The sequence below is a fragment of the Nanorana parkeri genome, unplaced genomic scaffold, assembly GCF_000935625.1.
Source record: "Nanorana parkeri isolate BGI_ZX_2015 unplaced genomic scaffold, ASM93562v1 scaffold166, whole genome shotgun sequence".
Lineage (NCBI taxonomy): Eukaryota > Metazoa > Chordata > Amphibia > Anura > Dicroglossidae > Nanorana > Nanorana parkeri.
This window is the reverse complement of record NW_017306434.1, coordinates 1966515-1977694: the sequence shown is the minus strand read 5'-3', so window position 1 is coordinate 1977694 and position 11180 is coordinate 1966515. Positions and strand designations below refer to the sequence as shown.

The following is an 11180-nucleotide window of genomic DNA, read 5'->3' as shown; positions in this document are numbered from 1 at the left end:
TCAGGACCAACCTGTAATGTGCCCATGATAGGCAGTTCTGCATATTTAGAGGTGGGGTCAGGACCAACCTGCAAAATGGTGGTGATAGGCGATCCCTGCATATTTAGAGGTGGGTTCAGGACTAACCTGTAAAGTGGTTGTGATGGTGTTCCCAGCATATTTAGAGGTGGGGTTGGGATCAACTTGAAAATGCTGGTGATAGGCGAACCCAACATATTTAGAGATAGGGTCAGGACCAATCTGTAATGTGCACATGATAGGTGACTCCTGCATATTTAGAGATGGGGTGTGGACCAACCCGTAAAGTGATCATGATGGTGTGTCTTGCATATTTAGAGGTAGGGTTGGGAGCAACCTGTAAAGTGCCCGTGATAGGTGATTCCTGCATAGTTAGTGGCTGGGTTGGAACCAACCTGCAAAGTAGACATGATGGCCTGTCCCTGCATATTTAGAGGTGGGGGTCTGGGCAATTCCAACTTGTAAAGTGGGTATCATTTGGGTACACCCACCCGGAATGTTGGCAGGCACAATAGGCAAGGGTCACAGGACACTGACAACACTTTTGTTTAAATGGAAAACACAAACACCGCAAATAGATCTCATATAACTGAATTAGCATAATGTCACCTAGGGACTGTTCTGTACCCTCGTGGCTGTAAAAGGATCTTTAATAAAAGAAGTTAAAAATAAATAAATGAATGAATAATGAATAAGATTGTGCTCCATACTCCGAAGAATAAACGCATGTGCAACATACAAGCCGTGAGAACAAACAGAGAAACACAAAATCTCACAATCATAATCTTCGCACATTCGAGGTTTTTGAATAAATACAGGTGTGCAATTTTGAAGCGTTAATTGGCAAATAGGAAGTCCGGGTGATTTTTTTTTTTAGTGCAGGTCACTTTTTTTTTTTTCAGGATTGTGGGGTGGCCAAAGCGTATTTTTTAACCAAGCCTTAGTTTATCACCTCGATGGATGCGTCAGTTTTTAGCGCGCTTTCATCTTTCACGTTTAGCGGGAATTGAATCATTTCTATTACATTTCTGGACGATAATAACGACTGCAGCAAATTTCGTTTATTAAAATGTAAATTGTGACGAACGTCTTTAGGCTTCAATTATTATAATTGTATTTATTTTACACATTGGCAGCGGCATGGCGACGTAGCTGCAGGGAGAGAGTCAGTCATACTAATGTGCTCTGTAATAGGGAACGATTGGGTTCCAGGTGAAGGACGGTGATACGGATTATGCTCAGAAATATATTTCCTAATTCCAGTTAATCAGTGCGCTGTTTGGTTGAAAAAAAAAAGAAGAACCTTTGAGGCTGCATGTCAGGGTGATAAGTGACGCCTAAGCTGACATTCCGCGTCCAATGTTTGTGCAATCAAACAGCATGTTTCAGGCTGATGCTTGTTGCCATGGAAACCAGCAGAGGAACGGCCCAGGTGGCACATAAATGGTGCGTTTTACTAGGGAAGCAGCAGGCGCAGTTCTTGACCTGAGCCACCAGAGGGAGCACTAATGGCAATGCAATTATAGCCTCGGGAACCTTAAATCTGAGACTGTATCTGCTTATATGTTGTTATATGTTATATGTATAGGCATTGCAAGACTCTGACAGCCCCAGGCATGACTTCCAGAGGCAGAGACGTGTTGGGATTTGTAGTTAAAGCACAGGTGGAGGGCCAGAGTTGCCCACCCCTGCTCCAGACCCAATACCCATCCTTTGTTGCTATACGTAGGGTCTGAGACAAGTTTAAACTTAGGCCAGGTTCACCCCTGGGCGTTCCGTGACCGTGTAGGAATCGTGCACAATACCGCTTGGATTGCCGCGCAGTCACGGAGTGGCCAATCACCGGCGATCTCGCTGTGGGTGCCATTATTTTCTAATGGTACCTCAGTTGCACCAGGCAGATCGTGCGGTTTCCTGTCACGATTCCGCCCGTGCAACTGAACACTAAAACAGCTGTGCATCTTGTATCGCAAAAAAAAAGGTACATGTACAGATGTCAGTCATCTCTGAGCATGATGAGGGGGACACTGCGCTTGCACACGTATAAATTATGGCTTATCTGCTGAAAATAAATTGGTGTGCTGGTGATATTCTTCAAAAATCTGCTGCCCGGATGTACACCATTGAAATCAATGGGGCCGCGCAGCAATCGCTGTCTGCAATTGTGCACGACTGCGCAATCCCGGATCGCTCAGGTCTGCACCAGCCCTAAAGCAGAACACCATTTGCACATTTAAATATCACCAATTTTGGGGGTTGAAGCAACAATAATCTCTCAGTTGTTTTTTTTTTATTTGGCCATAACACTATGGGGGGAATTTTATCAAAACTGGAGCAGAAGAATCTGGAGCAGTTGCCTATGGCAACCAATCAGCTTCTCTCTTCAGTTTGTTTAGTTAAGATTTGAAAATGAAAGGTTGATGCTGATAGGTTGCCATGGGCAACTGCTCCAGATTCTGTTTGCTCCAGGATTGATAAATTCCCCTCTATATGTTTCTAAGCTTTGCTGTTATCATAATATAGTAACAGGTTTTTGTTTTATTTTCAGCCTGTTGAAGATATCAGTCGCGTGACCGCGCAACTGCCGTTCAGAAGCAAAGTCCTGACGATACAGGTAAGTGAAAACAGCGCTATTGCTTTTAAGTTGCAGTTAGCAATCCCACCACCAGAGGGCAGAAGTAACTTGACTTTCCACTTTAAGAAGTTCACTTTTTGACCGAGGAGGACTAAGAAGTTGTCCAAGGCAGGTCAAGATTTTGGGACAGAAGGGGACTTTGCTTAGTGCTTCGTACCTTTGTCTGAGCAGATGTCTAAAGACACCCGCTCAGATCTAGAGAGCTCCTGGCCGGCCGTTTTTTTACTACGGCCGGCCCGGAGGCAGTTAAAGGGGATCTCAGTATGGAAATAAGGAAGCTGCCATTACTGAAATTTAGGCCTTAGGGTCATTCTCATGATCCTAGCCTAATTACTTAGCAAGACAGTGACCTGGAACTGTCCAATCTACGACAAGAGAAGAGCATAGACCTTTCAGCTGCATGCTTGTTCCAGGTTGGTGACTCTATGGAGAGTGTGACACTGAGCCTCCATGATTGAAAGAACTTAAATTTGATCATTTAAAGACGTGGACCAGGGACAGTCAGGCTGAGCAGTAAAGAAGTAGATGATGCTGGTTGTCCTCCAGCCAGGAAATGAGGCAGGCACTATCTGACTTGCTGCAGCTTCTAATGCACATTGTGAGAAGCTTGCGGTGTGCAGTGAAATCAGAGGAAGCCATTCCAGTCCAGGAGAGGACCTGGTACAACTGTGCAAGACTGACGGGAAGGCCAGAGTTCAGATTGAACGAATCACTGTTGTCTGGTTTCTGTTGCCAGTTAGAAAAGAAATGATGTAACTCATGTTGTTCCACATGTAACAGGTTCACTTTAAAGCTCAATTCCGATTGGGCGGTGTGGGTTATGGCGCACAACTTCTCCTATCACCCCCATTAAATAAATTGGTTTAATGTTTGTATTTTAAAAGGCGCTGGCTTGTGTTTCTTTGCTCCCTCTGCAAATATTATATTACCATCATGCGGGTTCAATGTAAGCGGTAATCCAGTAAATAGAATTGACTTTGTCTTTCTGAATCAAATACAACGAGGTCTCTAAAGTCAGTAACAGATTGCAAGCTCTGCAGGGTTGGGATACGCCCTGAATCCTCAGTTCATTCTGTAATAAACTCTCTCCAGTGTCGGCCGTGGGATCTCTGGGACCCATTAGAGAAAAAAAAGGTGAAAGCGTAAGCTCAGTCAAATGGGCAACAAATGCCAAAGGGCAGCATGTGGCCACGAGGCCACTATTTGGGCACCCAGACTCTATTTAATCTTTGCCTTTTCATGGAACTATAGCCCAATATTCTAGAGCAGGGGTGGCCAACGTTTGTAAACAAAGGGTTGGTTCAATGCACTTCAGACTTTAAAAGGGCCAGACCTTTGTGTGACCTGTGGGGGTAGAAGATGCCTCAGGTTTGGTGGTCAGTAGGAGTAAAAACAAATACCTAGCTTGTGTGGTCTTTGAGAGGAGGAATGATGCCCCATTGTTGGTGTGAGTGGGAGGAATAGTGCCCCATTGTTGGTGTTATTGGTAGGAATAGTGCCCCATTGTTGGTGTTATTGCTAGGAATAGTGCCCCATTGTTGGTGTTATTGGTAGGAATAATGCCCCATCGTTGGTTATTGGTAGGAATAGTGCCCCATCATTGGTGTTATTGGTAGGAATAGTGCCCCATCGTTGGTGTTATTGGTAGGAATAGTGCCACATTGTTGGTGTGAGCGGAAGGAATAGTGCCACATTGTTGGTGTCTGTGGGAGGAATAGTGCACCATTGTTGGTGTGAGTGGTAGGAATAGTGCCCCATCGTTGGTGTTATTGGTAGGAATAGTGCCCCATCGTTGGTGTTATTGGTAGGAATAGTGCCCCATTGTTGGTGTGAGTGGGAGGAATAGTGCCCCATTGTTGGTGTGAGTGGGTGGAATAGCGCCCCATTGTTGGTGTGAGTGGGGGGAATAGCGCCCCATTGTTGGTGTGAGTGGGAGGAATAGGGCCCCATTGTTGGTGTCTGTGGGAGGAATAGTGCCCCATTGTTGGTGTGAGTGGTAGGAATAGTGCCCCATCGTTGGTGTTATTGGTAGGAATAGTGCCCCATCGTTGGTGTTATTGGTAGGAATAGTGCCCCATTGTTGGTGTGAGTGGGTGGAATAGTGCCCCATTGTTGGTGTCTGTGGGAGGAATAGTGTCCCATTGTTGGTGTGAGTGGGGGGAATAGTGTCCCATTGTTGGTGTGAGTGGGAGGAATAGTGCCCCATTGTTGGTGTCTGTGGGAGGAATAGTGCCCTATCGTATGTGCCAGTGGGAGGAATAGTGCCCTATCGTATGTGCCAGTGGGAGGATTAGTGCCCTATTGTATGTGCCAGTGGGAGGAGTAGTGCCCCATCATTGGTGTCAGTGAGGGGAATAGTGCCCCATCATTAGTGTCAGTGGGAGGATTAGTGCCCCATCGTTGATGTCAGTGGGAGGAGTAGTGCCCCATCATTAGTGTCAGTGGGAGGATTAGTGCCCCATCTAAATATGCCCCATCATTGGTGTCAGTGGGATAAAATAAGCCCCATCGTTGGTGTCAGTGGGGGGAATAGTGCCCCATCATTGGTGTCAGTGGGGGGAATAGTGCCCCATCATTGGTGTCAGTGGGGGGAATAGTGCCCCATCATTGGTGTCAGTGGGGGGAATAGTGCCCTATAATTAGTGTCAGTGAGGGGAATGGTTCCCCATCATTGTCTCCCTGAAAGAAATAGGTGCCCATTGTGTCAGTGGGAAAAATACTGCCCCAAGGACCAGATATAGGCAAGCCAAGGACCATGTGCCTCAGTTTGGAGACTACTATTCCGAAGTATTAAACATTCCACAGCTCAGTCAAAATATTATCACCAGAATACAACTGACCGCCATATAATAACCCTTCTATATCTGAGATATCATATAATATTCATTAGATATAAACAGTATATGGGCCAATCTAAACCTAACATTCCGAGCAGAAAACCTCAGTACCACCTGGTAGCTGCCTATTTGGGTCTATGGAAGCACAGTCAACATTCCTGAGCCCTGATGAAGTAGGGAAGACTGGGTGGCCCCTGAAGCGCGTTGGATGTTTCTCTACTGTATACCAATGACATCATTAAAAAGTTTGGACTCTTGGGCGTTGGTTTGGCGCTCTCATTAGACTGAATTCCAGGCTTCCTCAGATTTCACCTCAAGTTGACATCAGGGAGAAGCAGTGAGAACATTCCACGACGCTGGAGTAGAGGGTGGGAGGATTCTGGGAAATCCTTTCTATAAAATGATTACTTTTGCCATGACTACAAGAAATTGTATCATTGTCTGCCCTTTTAGATAATCATAGCCGATTGCACATTGTAAAGGAGAGGTTAAACCATACAGTGGCTTGTTTATGTGTACTATAGCTATAACGTTGGAGCTTTCTATAGATCTCAGGGACATCGGTGGTGAGATCTCCAGAACTGCGTCCACCTGACATGGGAGTTAGGGGTCACAACTCCATTGCTGGGGTTTTATGCCACTGAAACCCTCAAAAGATACCTTTTTACATGATAGATAGATAGATAGATAGATAGATAGATAGATAGATAGATAGATAGATAGATAGATAGATAGATAGATAGAAAGTTTAGATTGGACAGACAGACAGGTAGATAGGAATAGTTTAGACAGGCAGGCAGATAGGGTAGGTCACACAGACAAATAGATCGATGGGACAGACGGAGATATAGATAGCATGGATCACACAGACAGGCAGACAGGTAGATTAGCTGCACTGACACATAGGATAGATCGGACAGACAGACAGGATGGATTGGACAGACAGACAGATAGAATAGATTGGACAGACAGATAGGAAAGATCAGAGAGATAGGATAGATTACACAGACAGAGAGATAAGAGAGATCAGACAGATAGGATAGATTGGATGGACAGACAGGTAGGATAGATTGGACAGACAGATAGGATAGGAGGGATAGTCAGACAGACAGACAGGATAGATTGGACGGACAGACAGATAGGATAGATTGGACAGATAGACAGATAGGAAAGATTGGAGGGGCAGACAGATAGGATAGATGGACAGACAGATAGGATAGATGGACGGACAGACAGATAGGACAGATTGGAGGGACAGACAGATAGGATAGATTTCACGGACAGACATATAGGAAAGATTGGAGCGAAAGACAGGATAGATTGGACAGTCAGACAGATAGGATAGATTGGACAGACAGATAGGATAGAAGGACAGACAGATAGGACAGACTGGACGGACAGACAGATAGGATAGATGGACAGACAGATAGGATAGACGGACAGACAGATAGGATAGATTGGAGGGACAGACAGACAGGATAGATTTCACGGACAGACATATAGGAAAGATTGGAGCGAAAGACAGGATAGATTGGACAGTCAGACAGATAGGATAGATTGGACAGACAGATAGGATAGAAGGACAGACAGATAGGACAGACTGGACGGACAGACAGATAGGATAGAAGGACAGACTAAACAGACAGACAGATAGGATAGAAGGACAGACTGGACGGACAGACAGATAGGATAGAAGGACAGACTAAACAGACAGACAGATAGGATAGAAGGACAGACTGGACGGACAGACAGATAGGACAGACTGGACAGACAGACAGATAGGATAGAAGGACAGACAGATAGGACAGACAGATAGGATAGAAGGACAGAGTGGCCCATGCTTTCCTCGTCTGTTGCTCGGTTCCCTGAGTTGGATTTGGTGGTCACACGGATATGTGACAAAGCATGGAAACATTCTTCCAGACGAGTTCACTTCTCTTTCTACAATCGCACATTTCCAAGGGTGGAGCCGCCTCTGGCAGACGCCCTCGCAGCTGCTCTGGTAACGGCGCAAGAGCGAGCTCAGACTTGAAGGTGTTAAACACAGCTTGAGTCAGAGAGCGTTGGGAGAGGTGCCAGGGCACAGCGTTGCCAGGGAGCTGGTTCCCCTGGCAGTCTGACACACCAGCCGGTGGCATGCGGGGAAGGCGGGGGGGGGGAGAATAAACGAGACGTGCAACGAAGAAAACATAGAGAAAGATTCCCGTTGATTATGATAAAGGACGGTAAACCAAAACAACATCTTTACGCCTCATTCTGTCATCGGAATTTAGGACGTTCTCATTGTCACCGTACGGGCAAAACTTTGGCGTTAGCTATGGCAGGGAGTCGGGCCTGGTGGGAGGGGTCTCTGCGATCACTGCAAACATTGGAAATCCCCAACCTTTGTGAGACCGCTGACTAAAGGTACTTCTTTTCATTTACTTCTGATGGAATATTTTTTTATATCTTGATCTTTATTTTTAATTGAGAAAATATATATAATTTTCATAAAAATAAATAAAAAATATTAAAGGCTAAAGTTCATTTCCAGTACACCCCAGTATCCTCATAAACCCTCTACTGTGACGGCTCTCTTTCGCTTGGAGCTCCCTAGGAGCTTGTAGACGGGAGTCCAGTAAGAATCCCAGCCATTTTCTTTGAGCCCAGATGAAGGGGGATTTATTGCCCCGCAAAAAACAGTTTGTCTTCATGTTGTCGGATCAACAAAAAGAAAAATGTGGACTCTCAAGTTGATGGTTCCAAGCTCGAGTTCATGATTCTACACAGATTCCTGTTAGATGTCACATGGTAAGGTAGGCCAGCAGAAAGGTCAACTCCATGTTTGGTAGTCTTTATATATTTGATACATTTATAAAGGCTTTCAAAGCATCTTCTGTGCCCAAATAATGATTAATGAGGTGACTTTCAGCTTTGTTACTGCTTGCTTTTCCATATTTTGACTAAAGTATTTCATATACAGATGACTAAAGGCTCCCTCTAGTGGTCAGGGAATGTGATTGGCTTTGGTTTTGCTATTGAAGGCAAAGGTAAAGTCTTCTGAGAGTCTCAGATGGTTGAGATGTTAAAGAGGAATTACAAAACTTACCCTTGCAGTGGGGCCACCCCTGCATTGCAAGGGTTAAGTGTTCAGTTTTGGTCTGGGGGGTTCGAATAAACCATATATACTCACCTGAGCCTTGGTCCCACCTGGCTGCTGGACCAGTTCCCCCAGCCTCTTCTCCTCCGGGCCCTGGTGGTCTAAGGACTGCTGAGGTCATCACGCTTAAGGTCTTGCATTAGACGTGAGGAAGCCGAAGGACATTCCAGAGGCGGAGCGTAATTGTAGGGAGGTGACTGCCGCAGAACTGAGCATCCGGTCTTCTTTTTTGGTGCCCCTAGACCAAACCAAGCATCCGGTCTTCTTCTTCTTTGTTGGTGCCCCTAGACCAAACCAAGCAACTAATCCTTACTGTAGCCCCACTGCAAGAGTAAGTTTTATAAAATCCCAGAGTTCTTCTTTAAAGTGGACCCCCCCCCCACTGGACTAGTCCCACCTGGTGGCTGCTGGTCCATTTCCCCCAGCCTTTTCTCCCCCGGGCTCCGGTGGTCTAAGGACTGCTGAGGTCATCATGTATAATGCAGGTCCATCGACGTGAGGAAGCCGAGGGACATTCCAGAGGCGGTAGGGAGGTGACTGCTGCAGAACTGAACATCCGGTCTATGTTGGTGCCCCTGGACCAAACCAAGCACCTAATCCTTACTGTAGCCCCACTGCCAGAGAAAGTTTTATAAAATCCTTCTTTAAAGTGGACCTTCTCCTCTATTGGACCCACCTGGTGGCTGCTGGACCAGTCCCCTAGCCTCTTCTCCCCCGGGCTCCGGTGGTCAAGGGACTGCTGATGTCATCATTATTAATGTAGGCCCATAAACTTGCATTAGACATGAGGAAGCCGAGGGATATTTCAGAGGCGGAACAGAACTGTAGGGAGGTGACTGCAGCAGAACTGAGCATCCGGTCTTCTTTATTGGATCCCCTAGACCAAACCAAGCACCTAATCCTTACTGTAGCCCCACTGCAAGAGTAAGTTTTATAAAATCCCAAAGTTCTTCTTTAAAGTGGACCCCCCCAAAGCTAAAAAGCCTAGATATGGGTGCCCATCTACAGAGATCCCTAAGTCAAAAAACAATGTTAAGTAATATAAACAAAAATAAATAATAATAATCAAAATAATAATTAATTTGTTTTCCACTTCCATTGATTTCCACTTCCTGGTATAGTGAGGCGCTGGTGATGTAGCCTGGGTCTTACAAGTGCACTCTGGGGAGGCTACGTCACCAGCGCCTTTGGTGGGAAAATCAGGCTTTTACATTTTTTCAACAGATGAGTTTAATGTCCTACAACCCAAAATCAGGCACATGATGTCCGTGCCTCATCTCGCACATGTTTTGAGGCAAAAACATTGGTAGGCCAAGAAGGAATAAGAAGCTGGTCTCCGATGATGTTTTTTTTTTAAATGGCAGTACGGTATCAGACCTGCAGGGGAACCAAGAGTAAGATGAGGGAAACAAAGCTAGAAAGAGGCAGGTAAGCACTACTAACTGTGCTTTGGACCTTTAAGGAGGCACGAAGGGTTTGCTTAAAGAAAAAGTGCACTTCCAGGTCTTCAGCCTGCGTATGAGTGGCGGGCCCCATTAGCTCCTATGAAGAGCCATATTCATAGCGGCCTCGAGTGGTCCTACAGAATATGGCTCTTCCCACAGGAATAAAGTGGGCTGGGAAAGTGAGGACCCAGAGTGGACCTAGGCTTTTGAGCGGCACAGCCCCATTTGCTCCTATGAAGAGACATACTCATGGTGGCCTCGAGTGGTCCTACAGAATATGGCTCTTCCCATAGGAATAAAGTGGGCTGGGAAAGTGAGGATCCAGAGTGGACGTAGGCTTTGGAGCGGCACAGCCCCATTTGCTCCTATGAAGAGACATACTTATGGTGGCCTCCAGTGGTCCTACAGAATATGGCTCTTCCCATAGGAATAAAGTGGGCTGGGAAAGTGAGGACCCAGAGTGGACCTAGGCTTTTGAGCGGCACAGCCCCATTTGCTCCTATGAAGAGACATACTCATGGTGGCCTCGAGTGGTCCTACAGAATATGGCTCTTCCCATAGGAATAAAGTGGGCTGGGAAAGTGAGGATCCAGAGTGGACGTAGGCTTTGGAGCGGCACAGCCCCATTTGCTCCTATGAAGAGACATACTTATGGTGGCCTCCAGTGGTCCTACAGAATATGGCTCTTCCCATAGGAATAAAGTGGGCTGGGAAAGTGAGGACCCAGAGTGGACCTAGGCTTTGGAGCGGCACAGCCCCATTTGCTCCTATGAAGAGACATACTCATGGTGACCTCGAATGGTCCTACAGAATATGGCTCTTCCCATAGGAATAAAGTGGGCTAGGAAAGTGAGGACCCAGAGTGGACCTAGGCTTTGGAGCGGCACAGCCCCATTTGCTCCTATGAAGAGACATACTCATGGTGACCCTCAGTGGTCCTATAGAATATGGCTCTTCCCATAGGAATAAACTGGGCTGCAGAATTTTGGACTCGGAGAGGATGTTTTTTGGTATGCAAGACTCTGGAGCACCTTGGTGGAGCTGTACAGTGAAGATCACTGGATCAAGGATGAAGGTGCGTATCGGAACAGGTGGGTTGCACTCAG

At 46.2% G+C, this 11180-nt stretch overlaps 1 long non-coding RNA gene across 1 annotated transcript in view; it reads left to right on the top strand.

Annotated features, from left to right (window-relative positions):
* The first annotated feature begins 2569 nt into the window (after nt 1-2569).
* Nucleotides 2570-11180, top strand: part of LOC108785547 — a 47541-nt gene continuing 38930 nt past the window's right edge. The window contains exon 1 of the long non-coding RNA XR_001941140.1: nt 2570-2632. This is a non-coding gene — a long non-coding RNA (uncharacterized LOC108785547). The remainder of the gene's footprint in view (nt 2633-11180) is intronic.